The 22,163-nt window shown below is 35.2% G+C and overlaps 1 long non-coding RNA gene across 1 annotated transcript; it reads left to right on the top strand.

Annotated features, from left to right (window-relative positions):
* The first annotated feature begins 3,063 nt into the window (after positions 1-3,063).
* On the top strand, positions 3,064-21,337 carry LOC136290623 (uncharacterized). The gene is made up of 3 exons (XR_010721257.1): positions 3,064-3,159; positions 19,775-19,815; positions 21,275-21,337. It is a non-coding gene; the product is annotated as an uncharacterized lncRNA (long non-coding RNA).
* Positions 21,338-22,163: the final 826 nt, after the last annotated feature.

Raw genomic sequence — 22,163 nt, 5'->3', positions numbered from 1 at the left:
GTGGAGATTTATATGGCATAGCAGAATTTAATGGCATAAGTCCCTGGGGGATATGAAATAACTCAGTAAAAATTATGAATAATATGCTCAGTCCCTAAATCTTTTTTCTCTTAAGTCACAATAAAATTACACGGGCAAGACACAGTACCAAATTTTAGAATTTGGAGTTTTCTTCTCTCTCTGTATGTGTTTAAATTTTTTTTTGGTCAGACTCAAGCAATACTAGATTATGGTACCTTTTCTCATAAGTCTGGTTTTAGTCCTCAGCAGCAGCTTTTTGGAAAGAAGACTCAATCCCCTCCCTGTCAGAGGATTGGAGCCAACACTGCCATTAAAAGAGCTTCTCTGTCTGAAATGAAAATCCTGTACAGTGTGTGAGATCTGCATCAATAAAATGTTATTCCCTCTTGGCAGAAACTCAAAGGGAAGGCAGGTGGCAGTAACACTGCCTACACTCTGATGATGTAAGTCTCTCTGCAGAGGTCCATGGGTTCAGTTCTGACATATGAAAATACAACATAGAGCATCTTTTAATTATTTTGGTGAATTTAGTTCTTTTGGTTTTCTTTTCACTTGAAACACGTGCTCTGATGTTCTTTCACAGAGTCTTAATAGAATCCATGATAGTTCAAGCATATTGAATACTTGAATGTTAAAGCACCAAGTATGTGAAATTTAAAGGTTTGGTAAGATGTAATAAGGGAAAGAGTTTTCTCTTCCCAGCTGCCAAAAAAGCCAGCATACAGGGACGGCATAGACAACTTCAATAACTGAATTTTTTTTTCCTATATATGCTGTGAAAATAGACTATGTAAAACAATGAAAATGCCATAAAGGACTAAGCAGCCATGTTCCAAAAATAGAAGGACTAAAGGGAAAAATGAAAATAAACCAAAATTAATCTACTATTTTGATTGGGATTGAAATGTAAATAGTTCAGCTATCTTATGAAGACATATTTTGATGAGCTAGAGGGCTGGTCACAGCTGCCAGGATCTGAGAGCCCATCCATCATGCCCACAGGCAGTGGAGTCATCAGTTGTCTTTCCCTCATTAAAGACAGATAGGAACTGAATCTCTTCCATTTCTGAACACTCCAGCTTCCTTAAGAAGAAAGGAGGGCACGGCACAAACAGGACAGATTAAATACCACTACAAATCTCAGAGTGATTTCTTGCCAGATAATTTTTTTTTACCAAACTGGCAATCAGAAAACTCCTGGTGCTTCAGCATGTGTGATCACAGTCTGGGGTTAAGCCTATGTTGAGCATGGAGAATCTGTTACCTTGCACACTGATGGCAACATGTATAAATGACAATTAATTATGTTAAGAACTACTTTAAAATATTAAGATTTAATATATCTTAAATAGTGTCAGAATGTCATCTAATAAGATGGCGTCTGTCAAATCTACTCTTTAATGGAAATTTTTTTCACTATTCAAGGTTTGGTAAATTATTGGAAACACTGAATCAGCCTGTCTGATACCTTATCAGTTGTACTGAAGAAGCAGGAGAGCTGGAAGTTTCCAGAAGAGGAGACAGAGAGCTGTATGAGTACTGAGGCAGCTATGGGATGATCAAATGCCATGGATTTAGTGATGATGGCTTTAGAAAGTAAAATAGCAAATTCACTGAATTGTTTCAGAGTTCACAACCCAGAGTCAACTCAGAGATAGCTTCACTTCCTTTGCACTGGGTGAGAAATCATAGTACCATAGAAGCACAGAATGGCTTGAATTGGAAGGGGCCTTAAAGAGTATCTAGTTCCAACTCCCATACAACGGGCAGAGATGTCACCCACAAGATGTGGATGTTCAAAGCCTCACTCAGCTCCTCTGCCTGTTAGAACAGCTTACCAGGGGATCTCTCATCCAGTAATTCTTTCAAAAGCTGGAATTTTGCTCTTGCAAAGTTGAGACCCTTCTTTCTCAGGATCACAAGGTCCAGACTTCCTCCATTCCTAACCACTTTAATTAGCTCGTTTGCATTGGTGAGCACCAAGTCCAGTAACACTTCTCCTCTGGTTGATTTGTCCAGTACCTGAATGAGGAAGTTTTTCTCAACACAGTCCAGGAGTCTCCTGGATTGTGTACATCCAGCTGTATTTCTTACCCAGTAGACATCCAGGTGGTTGAAATCCCCCCTCAGGATGACAGCCTGTGAGGGTGATGCCTCCTATAGCAGAAGCAAGAAGTTTCATCAGCAGGCTCCTCCTACTCAGGAGGACTTAGATCCCAACCACAACATGTACTTGGTCGGTCCTGTCCTTGATTTTTTTACTCAGAGGTTCTCAGCATGTTTGTGGCTGTTTTTCAGAAGCAGTTCTTCACAGCTTATTCATTCCCTAAGGTAGAGTGAAACACCCCTCTCCTCCTTATTTCACCCAGATTATCTCTTCTGGACTCACAGCTCTCAATTTTTGTGTTCCAGATGAGAGGCTCATCCCACCATGTTTCCATGATAGCAATTAAGTAAATTTCTAACTCCACCTTGACTTCCAGCTCCTCTTGTTTATTACCAATGCTGTCTGCTTTGGTGTAGAGGTACTCCACTGAATAAATCTTTAAGAAAAAAAAAAGAAGAAAAAGTATAAAAAAGAAAAAAAGATTCCTTGGTTTTAGATCTCACTTTGCAGTAGATGACTATAAACTGTCTTTTGGAATTATTCTGTTTTGATTAACATGCCTAACACTCATTAAAACTAAAGTAGTGAGTAAGCTCTCATTAGTCTCCCAGTTGAGAGATGTATGTAGAAAGAAGGACATCATGGTTCATTTTCCAGCTCTTCTAAGTGCTTGTTTATGTAAAGCGAGAGAGTGCCATGGAAGACTGACACTTCTGCAACCTATCCTGGAGTTTTAAGTGGCAGGCAATGAAATGCTGGTAAAACTCTAAGGCTTAAGTAAGCAACATGCATCCAGCCTGTGTAACTACAGTAAACAAAAGGATGGTAAATTCCTCAGGTCATGTGTTAATCCAAGTCCAGCTGCATATGATTTCATGGCACAGCTGCAAAATCCGTGCACTTCTTTCTCTGACAGTGCTCAGACACTGTCTCTACTGGCTCATCTCACCTTCTGGTAGGAATAAGAAATGCCTAATGTGAAGAGAAAGAAATTGACTGGAAAGGAAGTGAGGAGGTGGCATCAGTCTTTTGTAAGTATTGGAAAGAACCAAATATTGACATTCAACGTAAGATAGGGTGGACCTTAAATTGCTAAAAAACAGAGACTATTGACCATTCTTGCTCTTGCAGATTACAACTTGTGTATTTAGCAGTATATTTACTTTTCTTGTGATTGCCGAAAAAGAAAACAATTAAGATTTTACATAGACCAGATTAAAAAAAAAACAAACCTGAAAGAAACCAAACCAATACAAAACAAAACCACCAACAAAAAAAACACCTACCACACTCTTAATTCTTAACACATTTTTTCTTAATTTTCAATTTGCTTCACTAGAAAATGGGTCATTTTTCTTGCCGAGAAGAACAGTATTTGTGGTTAGGGCCTAAGATATTTTAAATTTCATGGATGTTGCACTGAGAAATAAATGTCCATATAACTGTCTTCAACACACTTTTCCAAAGCAATTGCTTATTGTTTCTCATGATAATATATTTCTTAGCTGTTTTAAATATTTAAAAACAAAGAAGTCTGATAAAGACTACCAAGTGCTTATAAAAGACTTAATTTCTTAATATAAGCTTCTATTGTTATCTTAAAATCTATCTCAGTTCACATTTGAAGGTGTAAACTACTAAATACACAAATTTTCAACAAAAGCTCAGATATTTTTAAAGCAAGTATATGTAGTGTGGTTTCTTAGTTTCAAGAATAATCATGGGGTGAACACATTTCTCACTAGCTATTAATTTTTGTTTCTAATATGCATGTTCTTAGTGTATGGGAAACACACCTTTGGTTAATCATCTGCAGTTATTTGTCAACATTTAAAATACAGTTTTTCTACTTCCTTGTAAATCTCCTTTATGGAAAAAACTGAATTTAGCAATATTAATATATTCATAACAGGGTTTTTTCCTTGAAATATGCATTCCATGTAAAAATTAAACTGAAGTATCAATATGAAGTATCAATGTTTGGGGTTTTTCTTGTGTTTGTTTGTGGGATTATTAGATTGGGTTTTTTTGGGAAGAAGTATTTATAATTTATACTTATGAACTACAAAACACATGGCACAAGTCATGGACCAGTACTGAAAAAGTTACCTTTTGCTCTACATATGGAGGTATATTTTATGGCAAAGTGATAAACAAAACACATTTTTTGGTTCAGATGGTTCAGTGCTACAGTGTTATATCATATAATGCATTTGTTTTTAATTAACCGCACAGTCATTGACTTATTTTAACAAAGTACTCAATTTACCTGAGTATTGAAAAATATCAAATAAAAAATATTTGCTTTAAGGAAATATCTTTAATGAGAAATTCTCTGTCAACTGGACATAGATCCATAATTGATGGGGATGTAGTGAATGAGATTAGAAGGATCTAAGCAGATATTTAGCTGACCAGCTGCTAACTTGAGACTTGTTTGTCTAAAATTTTACATGCAGGTTGCATTTATGTAAACAAATCCCATCTCATGTGCCTGCATCAAAGATCAGCTTCTTGAGTGTACTGACTACCAGATTAAATCAGTCACATAAACACATCTTCTAGTCCTTCCAAGATGGTCTGAGATAGTCCAGATATAGCTACACAAAGCTGTGGGTATAACATAGGTCCTACCAGAAACTTGTACCTTTCTACGATAGCAGATTTAGGCCACTGAGATTGCCCTAAAAAAATCTCAAAAAGATGCTTGTGTTTAGACAGTGAAATCCAACCTAGTTAGATGTAGATAGATATAGATATAGATGATATAGATGATATAGATATAGATTAGATATATGTATAAACACACAATAAAATCTACCTGGTAAGGACCTGGACAATTCTGGTCCTTCAGTGACAGTTAAGTCTCACTGTTTTTCCCAACAAATACATTAAGTTTATTTGGCACTAATTTTGGGCTCAATTAAAAAGCACAAGTATGGCTTTTTCAAAGCAGAGAGATCATGATAATTCCAAAAATGTTTCTATAACTACTCATAAGCAAAGGGCCCAGCTGGTGCCAATGACATTGACTATCTAAAAACAGTGTTCTGTTTCATATTCTTCATATTTTTTCTGTACATAATAGTTTTGATGAGATGACCATAACTTGCACATCCATATGGCCAATACAATGCAGAAGCTGCAGTTGAACTCAGTTTTATCATAGATTAATTATGAAGCATTGCTCACATTTAGAAAGTACAGATTCAATTATTAATGTTCAAAGGAGTAGAAATCTCATTGCAGTCATGGATTTAAATTTGAATTACCTTTGTGGAATGAAAGGATAAGGTATGTTTTGGCAAGAAAAACTACTGATATTAATGTGGATATGACTGTGCAAAGATAGCAAACACAAGGAAAAATGGGGAACTAATTTGAGCAGTGATAAAACTCTTTGTATAGAAATGGCAGTGACCAATATGAACTTTTCTTAGACTAATATACTGCATGCTGTTCTTTGCAACTGCTAAATATGTATTTAATTTCATATTTACTACTGTGACATTTTAGTCTAATAGTAATATTGTTCATTTGAATGGTGGTACTTCTTATCTTTATGTATTTTTTCTTGTAGCACGTGGACCAATACTAGCTTTTAAGATAAAACCTTTCTACCAAGAGGAAACATCAGCAAAAAGGCAGAAAGAGATAAATGAAGGATACTTTTTGGCAATTATATATGTTGGCAAAAGATTTAATGCACACAAATTCTTCAAAATCTAAGATAATTGTATTTCCTTCATAGGAAGAGCTACCACACACCTTTATCTCCCTCTGCATATTCCTACTTACCCTTTTTATAGCACATATACATAGTGCAGGACAGTGCACAAAGGACACTTCTTGTCAGGCAAAAGGCACTTAAGAACAGAGTTTATGTGTATAAATATTAAATGGGACAGAGGTAACCTAATCTTAAAGGTAGGCTTCAGACTACATGTGGGTTTCTCCCATTCCAGCCTAATAGATGTTATACTGCTGCAGCTTTTTTGTGCTCCCAAGCCCTGGCAGTAGTGAGGCTGAGCATGTGTCCCCAGCACGCAGCCTGGTGTGTGTGCACCTGTACACACATGCACAAGGGCACACAGAACCCCACACACTCAGTCACACAGGGCAACACACACAGACTGGCAGCATCACTGACACTCACATGAACACACACAGTGCTACATTTTCCCATGCTTGCTCCTCTGGATGTGCCCTGATCCTTTTCTTGCCTTTGGTCCTGACCATAAGCCTCTTGTAGTAAATTTTACTTAGTAGCCAAATGCGCTTCCCCTGCATCTTCTAAAAAGTTCCCTACTTCTGCAGGAAGCTACCTCTGGTCGGTCTGTCCAATACCTGGATGAGGAAGTTATCCTCTACACAGTCCAGGAGTCTCCTGGACTATGTACAGCCAGCTGTATTTCTTACCCAGTAGACATCCAGGTGGTTGAAATCCCCCATCAGGATGACAGTCTGTGAGGGTGATACCTCCTACAAAGCCTTGTATGGCTTTCCTGGCAGAGTTTCTTTCATTGACACAGAAGGGAGGGTTTCAAGAAGAAACCAGCCTTTTCTAGACTAAACAATAGGGCAACACACAGTAGGCAGAAACTGATGCACAGGAAGTTCCAGCTGAATACAAGAAAGAACTTCTTTACTGTGCAGTGATAGAGCACTGCAATAGATTGCCCAGAGAGGCTGTGAAGTGTCCCTCAATGCAGATATTAAAGAATTCTCTTAATGCAAGCCTGTGCCGTGTGCTCTAGGATGAGCAGGGAGGTTGGATCAGATGATCTCAGTGTGATCCTTTATGACCTCATCCACTCAGTGATTCTGTGACTCTTGATGAGTTTCCCATCAGGGATAATGACCGAATTTCCTTCTTTGCTGAACTTTAGGATAGTCATTTCAGTAAGTACCATTTTCAATGGTGATATTGTTATGGTTCTTCCGCCAATCTTTGCATTTATCATGGTTGCTCTTTAATCAAACACTCTAAACATTTTTATATGTGCATAAAACCTATCAATGTAATTATTCCTCTCCCTTATGTTCTACTGTTTTTCCATCTAAATCAGAGTCTGCATGCCAGGAACTGTGGGGAATATGCTCATGTCTATCAATTTCTAGGTGCTAATTTGCTAAGCTGCTGCCTTAATGTAGGGCTCCTTTTCATAGGCTGTCTCATTACACTGATCACCTAAATGAGGTTCAGGTTGCCGCTTTACTGTGCTCCTGAGAATGTAAGAGTTCTGTGCACACAGTTCAACTCCACTGTCCTCAATTCTGTTTCTCTCATGATGGTAAACAGAGGTGAATAGTGATAAATAGAGATGTCTGTTCACAGAGGTAAATAGACAAGAGAATTAAAGATAAGTTAAAGCTCTCTCTGTTGAGAAATAAAATGTTTCCCCGAATAACTGCTTATTTAGGTAGCTACTATATTCCAAAGTTACATTTCAGATACAATCATGCCAGGTGTCAGTAGAGAAAATGTGCAGAAATAATTGATTTATGAAAATTAAATTTTCTGTGGATGCTTATTTCTGTTTTTAGAAAGAGATTCAAAAGACTTATTTTCCTTCTGGAGTATCTGGCCATGGGGTTTATGTCATAGCAGCCCTCCAAAATATATTCAGAACATAATGAATTCCAGATTGTAGGCTAATGATAGGACTTGATGGTCTTAGAAATCTTTTCCAACTTTAATGATTCTGTGGTTCTATTTGGTCTTCTGTCTAGGATTTTTTTCCTTGTTGGATCAAGCATGTTTTGTTTTCCTCTTGCATAATCTTTTGCTTCAATCTCTTGATTGTTAGCTTTAAAGCGGTCTTCTGCAAACAATGTTAGGGAAATATCACACTTTTATTTAATTCTAAGAATTTTAATAAGGCATACAGAGCATTAATATTTAAACTCACTTACAAAATTATTTTTTGCATGGTAATATTTGTTCAGTTTTATGAACTACTAAAGTGTAATATATTCACATTTCAGTGCCCTAAGAAGAACTAAGAACTAGTGTCAGACACTGTAAAGAGAGTTCATTCAAACTCATATTCAGTAGAAAAAGATCCCCACTGGATGCCAAAGAAAACAGATGCCAGAGTGTAGCTAAGAGGAAAGTAAGAAGAAATACCTTGGAACTCACTCCAAAATTATTATTTGATAGCTCTGGCTTTGGACATTCAAATTGCTTTTCCACTGAATTATGTTATTACCATTAAAAACTAGACCGGGTCATTTCTATATTCATGTATAGGGTTTTTGTTACTTTGGATAATCAATTCTGAATTGCTTAAAGGCATATTTATTTCCTGACAGGTACGTGATGATTTTACATTCCTAGAGTCAAACTGTGATATCTATTCTCAATATTACTTCAGTGAAATCACTGAAACTAGATCCTATAAATATAGGTAGGGATTCCAGAAACAAAAGAGATAAAAGAATTTCTTTTCTGATATTTCTACCACATAGATTTGTAGTTCAGAAGATGGATAAATGGCATAACATTTGGGACTATTCTTTCTTCTATTCTCAGGCATTGAGGAAAGTATCTCTGATACTACTGCCAAAGATAATTAAGTCCAAAAATAGTTGCTACACGGTAGGTCTTCAGAGATTTTGAAATTATTAAAGAAACTTCTTCAAGGTGTACTCAGTCAGATACTCTGTATCAATTCACTTGCTCCTATTAGGAATAAATATTGGGAAAAATATATACTAATAAAGCTAGGAAGAGTCAGTTCCTTTGTGACTATCACTATCATTGTTGCATGGCCTATGGCAGAAAAATCGAAGTTGCCTCAGTGCCCATAAAAAATTACCAATCTCTATCACCATGAACACACTGTATTGTGATGTTGTCATGTTAACATATTACACATGACTGAGGTAAACTATTTTAATAAGCTAAATTACAGCAATACAGGAGTTACTGAGGAGTTCCTAGACTTCCCAGCTTCCGTACCACAGATCATCTTGACACTACTGCAGCAAAACTGAATGTCCCACTGACTGCAGGTCTATATGTAATGGTTACTGGGAAATTCCTGTCACTGCAATCGCAAGTATGTATTATTAAATCTTAAAAGAAAAAGAAAGATTTTCAGGGTTTTTTTCAGAAGACTAGAAAAGCATCCTGTGGAGTTTTCACAGACATTTACTTTCATTTTCAAGAGCTTTGCTACGGATTATTCAGTTGTTTTGGTAACAGCTAAATACCATGGGCTAATCCAGTACCCTTTGAAGTCAGAGTGCTGATATTCCCACTGAAGTAAGCAAGCATTTGTTAATGAGTAGACTGACTTTTCTTTAGGAGTATGCCATTATCCCTAACGTTACTCTGCTCATACATTCACCTTTATTGCTGTGGGCTCAACTGTAATGCACTTGAGATATTCAAGAGCTGACTAATTTGAAATCTTTTGCATCTCATAATTTCTATTATTTGAAACTTGCTAAGTGTCTTTTCTCCTACTAGCTCCTTTAGGTTATGAAGGTACTTTGCTTCATGCATGATGTTAAAGGAAATTTGTTAAGTTTCTTCCTGATTTGTGATTTCACAAAGATATATGTTTCTTCATTTTCCCCTCATTTCACCCCATTTGCTTTTTCCCATATTCCAGATTATATGTCTTTCTTGTTATATGCCCCTTCTCATTTTTTTAAAAAATCTGAATCCAGTCTACTGGGTGAGAATTAAACCACCCATTTTTCTCTAAGTTAAAAAACCCCAAAAAACCCCTTATACATGAATAACCACAATAAAAATGGGAATGTTAGACAGTCTTTATTTATCTGGAAGCTAAAATGCATGTTTGATTATCTTATAAGACACAGAAGAGAACAGTAAGATCAAATATTCATTTGCATGCCTCTTAGTGATTTCTTTCATTTAAATACATGTCAGCACAGGGCTGCATGAGCCTAAAAGTAAAGCCTAACAAAAGGCAATTGCTCCCTGGCTTAAAATTTCCCAGACACATAAGAAAACTGAATTAAAACCACTAGAAAATTTCAGAGTAATGAAAGCCTGAATGCCAAAAAGAAATTAATCTCTCTATTTATAACAAAACTAAAAGTTTGGGTCAAAACAAGAGGAATCAGTGGATTATGTCAGTTATTTGTGAGATGGATGGAATTAATCAATGAGAGAGACAGCATACGTGAATGCAATGAGCTAACTGGAAAATTAGCAAATCATCCCACAAACATTGAAAGTTATTCATCACCATAAAGTCAGCAAAATCATGTGAGGGATTAACAAGAGGTATGAACAGAAAGGTTATCAATCCTGTGTGAGATAAAAATCAGTTTCCCTGCTTTTTCTCTTTGTTACTTATCTGCCACAGAACTGCAGATGCCCAGAATATAACTCATCCAGAATATATCATACTTAAAAGAAATTATTAGATTGCTTTTGTGCCAGATGCATAGTAAATTTAACTGCATCCATACTGCAGATTTGAAATGTTGATTCTCAGCTGTTTGTCCAGATATCTTCACCTGTATCCAATATCATCCAGGCTGAAGGACGTAAAAATTCAAAAGTGAACAGACAAAGTAACCAAGTAATTTCCATGCAGAAAAAGAAGACAAACCTTGAAAAAAAATGATAAATGTCCATTGCTTCATTTATACTGTAAGTTTTGAGTGAACCAATAGTAGGGCCCATTTTAGCATGTTTCTCTCTTGCTGCAGTGCAGTTTTGGAATTAATATGTTTCCACAACAGAAACTTTATTAAAAAACATGATTAAATATAAGTAAAGTGGTAATTACAGCCTCTGAAAGTAACTTAAACATATGTTAAGGTATCCAAAATGTAGATGGACTTTGTGACCTTTAATACACAGAATTTAAAAGTAAAGTATCCTATTTCTTATTTCCATTTTCAAGAACATGCATTAGTTCTCTTTTGTGAAAAAAAAAATTAGAGAAACTTCTCAATTTCTTTATTATTTTAAAAATATTTTTCTCAAATAAAAAAGTAGAGCTATAGAAGCTGAAAGGATGATATTCCCTTCCCTTACTGTTCTTCAGCATTAAGTACCCAGGACTGACTGAGAAAGGAAAGGCCCATTGTAGCAAAACAATCTACATATTGATGTGTCCATGACCGATACAGATATTTGGCTCTCAACACTGTGCTCTAGTGTAGAGGGATGATAGTCATACAAATCTGCCCACTAGGGCTTAAGCTCTGTTTGTGCAAAATTCTCGTGTTTCTGTAGCTGTAATGCACCCTTTTGTGTGATCTTAGGACACATTCTGGCTGTAATCAGCACATAAAATCTTGTATTTACAATGGAAAGTCTTTTTCTAAGGCCTATCAATATCTAAGGAACTGGAAGCTGACTTTGCTAAGAGTTTCCAAAGATAAAGTAGAACTTTTAACTTTCAACTTGCTTGAAATTTGTCTCAAGTTAACAATAAACAAAACATTAACATTTAATGGTCACTTGTGAATGAAGCCATTGGTGACAATATGTTGCTTACCTCTGGAATTCTGTATCAATAATCTTACACAAGTGTAGACTAATGGGACTTCTGACAAATTGCTTTGTAATCCAAGAACCTGTATCTAACAACACATCTCTGTTGTTTAGACAAACAAGTTCTGCTAGTTTGGAATTTTTTGAGAGTTTTGAGTTGGCAAACAAAAATGAAAAAAAAAATTCAAATCAATACAGAGAGAACTTTCCATCTTTGTTACTTTACAATCTTTATTGAGCATCTGACTGTTCCAAGATGTTCATTAAACTGGAAATACAAAGTCCAGCCTATCTCTTAAAGTCATTGCCAGGAACAGAAACAAATGTACTTCAGCAGCACAATTGATCAGTGCTATTCCTAAAGAAAAGTGTTTTTGCATTTTTTCACACATATTATACAGGATTTGAAGCTTATTTCATGTCCTCAGCCAGTTTTTAATCTTATTCCTACCTTTACCTTCATTATTTTCCTATCAGAGTTATATCTAAATACAACTTAAATCTATTATTAGAAGTCCTTCTGAACATCTCATTCATCTGAACCTCTCACTCTTCTTGAGAAGATGCAACATTGAGTCTCAAGCTAAACTAAACAAGGCACTTTACTAAGTCTGAAATGAACAGTGCAGAGCTGAATGAACACCATCTCACCAGGTCAGTGCTGGTGAGTTTTATGCAGAGGAATGTTCTCACTGTTTTCTTAAGCAACCCCAGAAAGCCTCCTGTTCTTCTTCTTGACCACCAGTTTCCTCTGGTTTTCAAACTCATTCCCCAAGCCATATGCTCCTAACAGAAGATGATGAATATCTATGTTAAACATTTTTGGTGGTTTATCCCTCTGCTGTGTGCTCAAGTTTATTCGCTTTGGTTTGATTCTTCATGGGCTCTGGTGTGTACCTCTTCCTAAGTATTCCATTCAGCTTTGCTGCACAGGCAGTGAACATGAGAGCTCTGTAGGGTGTGCAGCTCCCACCAGGGTTTGCCTTTTGTTAATGTGCCCATGCAGCAAGGATTAAGCTAGCACTGGAACTGGGGTGGAAGGAGCAGAAACGATTGTGTAGTACTGCTCCCAGATGGATATTGCAACTTAATAATGTTCTGACTTCCAGAACAGTGATGATTAGCTCTTCTTTCATCCCTGAACTTTCTTGGTCAGACAAAGCTCATTTCATGTGGGAGCTAGAGCGAATGGAAAAGACATCCAACAGAATTTATGAAGAAAATGATTCAAACATGAAGGATATGGGAAATGGATTTTCCTTGCCATTGAAGATGTGTTGTAGATTGTTTGCCTGCCGTGTCGTTCCTTCCACAGGCACAGTAAAAAGATTCTTTTTAGTATGGAGAGAAATACAGATTTCTTTGAGATCTGGATTAATAATTTGTTTCCAATTTTATCAAATAATTAAGTTACGAATTAATGTCTCACTTTTAAAGTTGGAATCTTGAGATTTATGAAAAGTAAAGCATATTTCAGTGTTTAAGAAATATATCACTAAAAGGCAATTTGACTGGTCTTAATCTCTTCAATCTTAAAATAGAGTGTTTCAGCTACTGAATAACTCTCTAATCAGTGAAAAAAACCACAAATCTTTAAAAGATTGTAAGATTTTTATTGGTCATTTAGAATGTCTGCTATTTCAGGCTTTTATAGCTTTCAAACTCCTGAGGTGGTTAAGTGTCCTTTTCGTTGTTTTGTCTTGGAAGAAACAAGCAAAATGCTTTTTCTCAATTACTTCAAAACTGAGAATCTGCTTCTTTCCTCCAAATTCTTTCCTTTACTGAGCAGTCCTTATCCAATCCTTGCATGCATTGTTTCAGAAAGGATATATTCATTCAGAAGTGACATTTTTAGTTTACAGAAACTCCACATCTCCAGAAGAATTCTATGGCTTGTTAATTGTAAGCATGCATGGAGATAGATCACTGGACCAGTAGCTCATAGACTGGTCCAGTGGCTTTCAAGTATTTTCCAAAGTTCAAGGTTTTGCTTCTAAAACCATGGACAGTCCAGAGGCATTTCTGCCATTAATTTGTCACTGAGAACTCAAGTTCTTAATATCTTTACTGTTTTTTTTTATTAAGTGCTTTCATTTAACTACGAAGATGTAGTATATTATACTTCTGATATCACATAGCAATTTACTTCATTTAAGACCATAAAAGACACCAAAATAATTCATCTAGGAAGACAAAAGCACATAGACATAAAAATGCAGGTCCCTGTCTTTTGTTGTTTCCTTCTGAGGCAATGTTGGGATATGCATCCAAATTTTTCCATTCAGGTGTCATTTTTGTTTACAGATGGATGGCTTCATGCTGAGTATTTAAACCATAAGGTCTTTACAGCACTGCAGGGCTACTGCAAAGATTTGTTTTTCCTCTCAAATCTCCTTAATCCCATTCTGGAGTATAAATACTTCCATAATCCTTCATTTTTGAGTGAAGATGTCATTATCAGACGTCATTTTTTTTTCCACTAATCCTTGTTCTCAGTGGACAATTGCTGCATAACCAAGATTCTTTTTACTTGGCTGTCAAGAGGTACTCATGTCTAGCTACTGCCTCTGCTCTTCCATAGTCTCTATTTGCTAAAATGCAAAGAAGTAACAGACTACTGTGAATCATATAAGAATTTTCTTTCCTTTTTTTTTTTTCCCCCCCTTAGTTTTTATTTATGACAAGACACTGGAAATATACAAGGAATTAAAGCTTTGAAGAGAGATTTTTTATTCATGCAGAAAGGGCCCTGGAAAAAGTACAGTTGCAGAAGATGACAGAGAATAAAGCTTAGTTCTTAAAAGTGCCACATCTTTCTAAGACTCTTGTTTTCAACTGCTGTTGTGGGCTTTTGAATCAATATACAATTTTTGAAGTTGCTTTTAGCTGAAAGCTATTTAAAGAGTCCTTTTTTCAATCAGCACCCTACAAAGGTAGAAGTGTTTACTTTCATTGCTATGTTTTAAGAAAAGAAGCCCAATTCTAAAAGCTGAGTGAAAGACAATCCTTGTCTTTTGGCACTTGCACAATAGGTGCTTATACTAAAGTCAGATGATTGACTTTTTAATGTTAAAACATGACATAACTGTGCTGAGACACACAGACAAAGACATTCTGTAGGATTTTCAGTTTATCAGTTGGATATTAGCAAAGCTCTATTATTTTCCTTCTTGGAGAATCAAGGCACCTTTTTATCCGACTAGTTCTTAAATTTTTTTGTACCATGCCAAACAAGGTTGAAATTAAACTAATATTCTATTTCTGGAAGCTCTCAAAACTGAGATAGTTACATTTTAATGCAATTTGCTAACCACTTGATTGAAAATTAAAAATGGATAATTTTTTTTTCTTCATGTATTTTATATCACCAGGTAAGCAAATACAGTTAAATGAAGTGATGACAACTCAAAACAAGAAAGCCACTTCTTTCATTTCAAGTATATGTCACCATCATGGTATCTTTCTTCTCTCAAGTATTCTCATTTGATTCTCTATTTTTTTTTTTTTCTTAAAAGAGAAGCCCTCCTATTCATAATTCAGTTTTACTTCTTCCTTTCTTTGGACAAATAAACTGATCATCTGCTGTAAAATTCCCATTCTTATGAAGAAACTTTTGTACATAAACATTTTGAATGATGTTTTAAGACTGTGCAACTTACATGTCATGTTCTAGAGAAAATACATACTCCATGCTCAGCACTTAATCGTGCCATTTCACAATAGTTTTTTCTAAATATGGTAATATTTTCCCAGATTTTACTATAATTGTGTCATTGTTACTCTGAATATTATTACCAACAATCTGGCAGCTAGTAAACCATCCAGAAAGAATCATAGAAAAAACCTGTCCTTTATTTGTACTATTGAAGATCAAGCACAGTAGCTGACTATTATACCCCAATAAAATAGCCACTTATTAAATACTGTCTTTTATGTTTCAAAAACTTGAAAGTGCTGTAGTGGGGCAAACTAATCTGGATAAAGTACCATAATGTTTTCCTAGTAGATAATGGTAGGAACAGATTTCAGGACTGAAAGATCCTTAAGAAGGAGTCTGAAAGTTTGGGCAGGCAAGAATCACACCCTTTAACAGTTTTAAAATGTGAACAGATGGTCGTTCTTGGATGTGCCTAGCTTAAGGAGTGCTGTGAAAATAACACATACTGTAAATGGGATGCCTATTAACAGGGATGTAAACAGAAAAATCAGTAGGAGGGTAAGGGGTGAGGAAAATACTGTATCTCACTGATACTGCTCTTTACAGAAAACTTGTGCCCACTAAATTTATTTAGTAGGTTGCCTTTTTATGTTTAGCAACACTTCATTTCACCACGTCAGTAAGTTTTTTACTGCCGTTATACTATCAAATATCATATTAGTGCTCTACTGAAGCACTTTAAGTGTAGCACTACTGCAGGATGCACAGCTTTCTGGTGATGAGTTTTATTAAGCAGCCTTACAAGCCTCTGTGACAGCATTTTTCTTTGCACTTTAAATATAAAACTAAAGAGATTTGATGCATTGTGTCTTGTTATGTCGAATTCTGTCAGCGTATGGCTTTGTGTGGCTCAAAGTGATAAGATGTGATGTGAGCTGTAATGCATCAAAGAAACTTTAAGTTTCTTCCGCATTCTGAATAATGACAGAAACTTTTGCTACAAATCTAATGTCATGTAATGTTGCATATGCAATAGAATAGGATTTGTAGAAGAATTATAGTACTTAGTAATGGGCAGAATGAAACTGATACAGGGGAAAGGGGTGAAATCTACTTCTTAGACACATCGAGCAACTTGAAAAGAAGTCATAAGATAATGAACATCCAAAGTCCTTGGATATGAGAAATGATACTTCTAAAAGCACTTTGTTGAGAATTTACAAGTCAACAACAGAAGAAAGATTACAAATAAGTTTGGGATTTTTTGCTGGAAAATCTACAGGCTTGTAAACCGAATAAAAGGAGAGCAGGCATTTGTAGATGAGAGAAGTAATCCTCTGTGTGTTTGCTTGTGTGACAGAGTGAAAAATGTGGGGAGGGGAGCAGGGAGACAGTGAGAAGTGCATTGAGACTGACAATTGGATGGATATATAAAAATTGGACAAACATCTATAATTTCAAATTGTCCTGAATAAGAGCCATGCATCCTAGATCTTTAAGGTACCTGCTAAAGGTAGATACTAGAAGGTACGTGAAATTGTTGAGGAAACCCTTTCATAGACATTTAGCCGCCTAAAACAATTTTATATGCCTGAATTGTAGAATGTCTTCTAGACTTATAATTTCCCTTTTTCTTTTCCCCATCTCCCCAGTAAGTATAAAAGTACTTTACTACCTCATGAGATCTGATGAAATGAAAGTTTGAAGGGAAAAAAAATTATTTCAGAAATTAAAGCGGTATGGATAACAAGATATGTCCATCATACAAATGTTTTTGAAACATCAAAAGGCAGTAGCTTTGTAAATCTTACACACAGATTAGAAGGCTTTTTTAGAAATATTTGCTATAAAAAGGCAGCTTATTGTAGAAAAATATTGAGAACTGATGATAACTTCTTCTGATGAAGAAAATCTTTGATCCAAAATCCATTACAGTTTTCATGAATGCCATCAGGTATTCTAGACACTGTGTTTCAAGCATGGTGTTAAAACAGGTAACAGCTGGGATTTGGGGCATATGATAGATCAGGTGTGAATAGGAGGATATGCCTATTGAAAAGGACATGTGGCAGGAGAGGAAAACAAGACTAGGGAAGGAGCCATGGTTATGTCCTGAGAGAAGGCATTGAAATTGGACTTTAAGGAAACACAACTGGAATGAGATTAAGTAAATTTGTGATCCTTTTGCTTCTACTAAACAAAAGACTCCACTAAATATTTTTTATCATAAATAGAGCCAGTAGTAAACTTGACATAAAGTACTGATTTCTCCTAACAGCAACAATCCTTCTTGAAAGAGACATATCTTTGTCAACTCCTTAGGTCCACAAATGTAAGAATGCATTATTACACTGTATCATTTCAATTTTAAATGACAGAACAGAACAAATAACTGATAATTTAAAAAAGTAATGGGCATTATCTTCCTTCAAGCCTAAGAAAGGAAAGAAATTATAGTATTTGATTGTGAATCACATATACATACATTCATGCATTTTGAAAAATCTTCAGTTATCTCTAGTTGCTTGTCCTTGTGAACAAGAGAACTGTGTTAACAAGCTCTTAATTTTTCCACTCTAGGAATTTTTTTTTCCATAATTGTTAATGGGAAAGAAAGCCATTCATGCCAGTGTAAAAGGTAGAAATATTTAAAAGTTTTTCTTACAAGATACATTTTGCATCTGTACTACAGCAATTAGAATTTTAAATGAAAGATATGACAAATAGTTTTATGAGTGGTATATATTAGTAGAGGATGAAATTTACAACTCTCGTTTCTAGACAGAGAATTTAATATGGCCTTCCCTAAACTGGTGGTGGAAAGTTAACTAGACGTCTTCCAACTTTTGAATTTCTCTCCACAGGAATAATATGAAATAAAATTTAAACCATGTTATGAAAATTCTGCAATTTTTAAAAATTTTTTACTGGCACTTTCTGGGTTGCTTGAAAGTGGTATTGAAATGTGTGGCATCAACAGGCACTGCTGAAATCAGCTTTCAGCTTTGACTTGGTTTTGTCACCACTCATGTTGACATCATCTGTATTGTGTCTGTTGTAAAATCAGACCTACTAACATATGTAACTCCCAGCTAAGTAAAAAAAGAGTGTATAGATTCAGCTATAATCAAACAGTAGAAAATATTGTTTCTTTTCCATGTTATGCTGCTATTGTAATGTGCATGGTATAAGTGCCTGGAACCAGAATAGAATCAATGTGAGTACTGAAACAAAAACAGCCTATCTTTTCTGATACATAAAAACTATCCTGGTATACCTTAGTGCCACTGTTGGAAAATAAAATCAGGGTCTAATATATCTTTCTTAGATGGGTGGCATAATTTGTTTGCTTGGAAAGTATTATCATTCATCACAAGAGAGAAATAAAGGAAAAAGGGCTAGACATAAAACCAAAGGAAAATGTAATCTCTGGGTGAGACATAAGACCTGATGATATATCAGACTCAAGAATCCATGTATTTCTTTCCTTCATCTTCTATACCACAAAACCTGACTAACATACAGAATTCCAAGAAATCTTCCATCACTTAACAGTGTTACAGAAAACAGGATTACAGAAATTTAGTAAGAAAGTAAAAGTTCACTGGAAGAGTAGAAGTTATATAAATGAGCCTACTCAGAGGAATGAGAACATGAATACTGCTTTTCACAATGAAAACAACTTTTTGATATTTAAGAGGGAATTTTTTGTGATGCGAAAAAAGTAAAATGGTGATTTATATTCTCCTAATCAGTAACAACATTGTTGGCTGTTGACACTTGAGTATCAGCTGCAGATGCAACATACATCAATTTTTATTTTTGTTTTGACATTTGGTCCTACATTTTCTATAGTTTCAAATAGTGGACTGTTTTAGGGCAAAGTATAGAACTGAACCTCAGGAAAATAAATATAATGACATACAGAGCATATCTTTAGCATGCATGTCATCATTTTCCTGTCCCTTCACTTAAGAAGCATGTCCATTATTTCTACTCATTTTTTCAGTCTTGTAAAGGCTTTTGAGAGTCAGTTTGATTCATTAGCCCATGTTTTAATGTTTTTCTATTTAATGCTTCTCTAGATTACTTCTTTTCTGATCACCTCCCATTTCATTGCTTATAATGGAAGTTATTCTGAAAATATGTTGTTCTAAAAAAATTTTCAACTGACATTTTAAAAGCATGTCTTAAATGTGTCCAGTGGGATACTCAATACCCTTTCAATATAATTAATAACAGCTGACAGATTCATACAATACCTCTTTGTAATTCAGTTAGGAATGAATAAGGAATTCACAGGATTATAAATTATAAAAGGAGAAAAATGGGAAACCAATACAAATATGATGATACTACAGGTATGCTTGTTTTAAATTTCCACCTCTCTTTGCAGTCTAGGGTATCTGACTAATTAACTTTTTGAATTCTTCCTTTTATTACCTTCTTTACAGTGCTTTCCTCTGTGATGGAATTATTTTTTTGTTTTTTATTCCAGTTGTAACACACCACTCAACTCTTCTAAAGGCAACAGAAATGGTAAGACTAATGGTGACATAAGAGAAAGCAGAAATGAACCTTTGGATTAACAGAAAACATACATTCTACTTGTATTTCCCTCTAATGTTAAGAGGGCTAGATATTCCTATAAAGGCACTTACTATACTGATCATCATATATGTAAACAAAGTCAAGACCGCATTTTGTAACAGGTATATGTCACCGGTAGGGACACGAAAGAACCACACTCACTCAGGTTGAGAGGTGAGGAGAGAAAGAAGAAGTTTATTATTATTTGGTGTTTAAATAGGATTTGGAGTTTGATCAAGGATTGGAGGACAAGAGGAACAGCTTTCTGACCCCAGTGGTCAGTTCACCAGTCCATCACAGACTGGTATGCAGAAACAATCTACTTGTTTATGTTACATTCGTGAGAGACTCCACCAGAAATATGTAAACATCATCAGAAAGCTTGAAGAATCAGGGCGACAGGTATATACTGAGCTGAAGTCAATTTAAGAAGCAACAGCAGGTATATGTTTTCCCAGAGTATCGAGGAATACAGAAAATACGTTCTCTCTCTAGGTTTTTTCTCTAATATGTCAAGTTGTTTTTCACTACCATCATTGTATCACTGATGGCCACCTTCAGCAGTGTAGTCTCAGAGTTGCTTTATATGCACTTCATTTATGTTTGCCAGGATTTTTATTTAAGGACATTCCTAAGAACATTTTTATAAACTAAACAGGTCATTATTCATCGTTGTTATATGGATGGTTTGGTGGTTACTTGGCAGTCTGTATGTGATTTATTAGATGAGTGCTTTGATGTCTAGAGCACCAGTTTTTCAAACTTGTCTGAAGTGGAAGCGATCTTGAGGCTGTGATACATATTGATTTGATTATTGTTTTGTAAATATTTTCTTGCTTAATAGAGAGCGAACAGAGTTCCCCTCTTGCAGTGCAACAAGTTGTGGGAATGGGCTATCGCTAATCATCAAATAAGACCCATAAATCAGTACTACTGAATACAAAATCTATGCCTTGATTTTAAAAAATGGGCTTAAGGCTTTCTTTCCAAGCTGAACATTTGGAGACCAAATGAATTTGTGTTTATTTTAGCTTTCTATATTATTTTTCAGCTCTCAAAATTCTTATTTTAGATATTTATGTTGCTTTCTCCATCTCATGCAACAGTATATAATTATATGTACAGAGATTTGTCTGCTAAAAGGATATTTATTAACAGGATATGTATTATGTGCTATTGTTGTTATAGGGCATATTTTAAGTTAACTGAAGTATGGGCATCCCTTTGCTTATTTTTCTTCCTTTATTTCCATGACTTTAAGTAATCTTCATGCTGAACAAATGATAATAAGCTGATTACCACATGTTAATACAAGAGAATATCCTGTCTCATAGACTGAAATAATGAGTTTTGTTCATTCTATATCTACTTCCCTTTTTTGAACCATCTCTCTGTGTTTCTCCTTCAGTCATAGGACGCAGCGCTTCTCAAACTTTCAGAAACATGGATCCAGTTCTGCATAAACTTCAGCCTGTCATTTGTGAATAAACGTTCTCACTGCTGAACGCTTTACAGCAGGTGGTTTTTCTAAGTTTTTTTTTTTTTTTTTTTTTAAATGGAAGCCATCTATTAATTTACTGGGGATGATGTTTTGGTTTTTTGGGTTTTTTTGTGATTTTGGTTTTGGGGCTGATTTTTTTGGGGAGGTGTGTTTTTTGTTTGGTTGGTTGGTTGTGGGTTTTTATTTGTTTTCATTTAACTTTGGTTTTTCCCCCAGAATCTTGGGATATTCTTTAGTAGGTGGTTTTAATAACATATCAAAATACCTTTTCATGTAGTCTTGTACAATACAATTGCATTTATTTAATTGATTCCCTGGTTATACTTTCATTGCATTTAAATTTTGCTTTGTTGCTTGGTTGGTACCTAAAAGAAGACTTATTTTTCTTAAAGGTAGGGTAAGTCACATTATAGTGTTTATTTCTCAGCCTTCAGAACTGAAATCTGCCTTGAAAATTTTGCAAAGATAGATTTTCCAAACCAGGCCTTAATTCTGTGGAAATAATCAGGTTTGTACTCACTCATCTCTTACACTGGCATTTCAAATTGTTGTATAGTATTCTACAGAAGTTCATAAAATTTTGGTACATTTAATTTTCTTCCATTTTCTGTTTGTTGTTTTTCTGGGTAGTAAATACTTTCCGTAGGTCAGATCAGCTTCTCTACATCTAAGCAAAAATGTTTCATCCATTGCACTGTTGTAGATTTGTCTCTGAAAATGAAATCCACTGCTTTATTTTTTTAGAAAACCATCCCAGAAAAGTTATTTGTGGAATGAACAGTGAAAGTGTATTGAT

Source organism: Chamaea fasciata, unplaced genomic scaffold (assembly GCF_029207755.1).
Source record: "Chamaea fasciata isolate MVZ Bird 193981 ecotype frontalis unplaced genomic scaffold, bChaFas1.0.hap1 SCAF_6, whole genome shotgun sequence".
In the NCBI taxonomy this organism is placed as follows: domain Eukaryota; kingdom Metazoa; phylum Chordata; class Aves; order Passeriformes; family Sylviidae; genus Chamaea; species Chamaea fasciata.
Note: the sequence above shows the minus strand (reverse complement) of the source record. Positions and strands in the feature narration are given on the sequence as shown.